Raw genomic sequence first — 318 nt, forward strand, 5'->3', positions numbered from 1 at the left:
TTACTGGTTGTCTCGGCAGGAAGAATCCGCTTCCAAGGGCGTATCGGGGCAGCTCGACCCGGAGAGGGACCTGGAAAGGCGCTGCTGACGGTGTCTGAAGAGATCAGGATGGGTGAGGTCCACAGCTGGAGACTTGCACCAGAGCCGGAATCGGAGCTGACGAGTATAGGTCCCGGCGCGGCGGCTGGAGTGGGGTGCTCGACCACTCGGCGTTGTAGTTGAAAAATTTGTACATTTTGAGAAGGATTGATTGGCATTTGTTGAATTAAAGATTTGGAGGTAGCTGCTGGAGTATTCCTTGTACCTATTTACATAACA

This window comes from Frankliniella occidentalis, unplaced genomic scaffold (assembly GCF_000697945.3).
Source record: "Frankliniella occidentalis isolate FOCC.00 unplaced genomic scaffold, Focc_3.1 Scaffold369, whole genome shotgun sequence".
Taxonomy (NCBI): domain Eukaryota; kingdom Metazoa; phylum Arthropoda; class Insecta; order Thysanoptera; family Thripidae; genus Frankliniella; species Frankliniella occidentalis.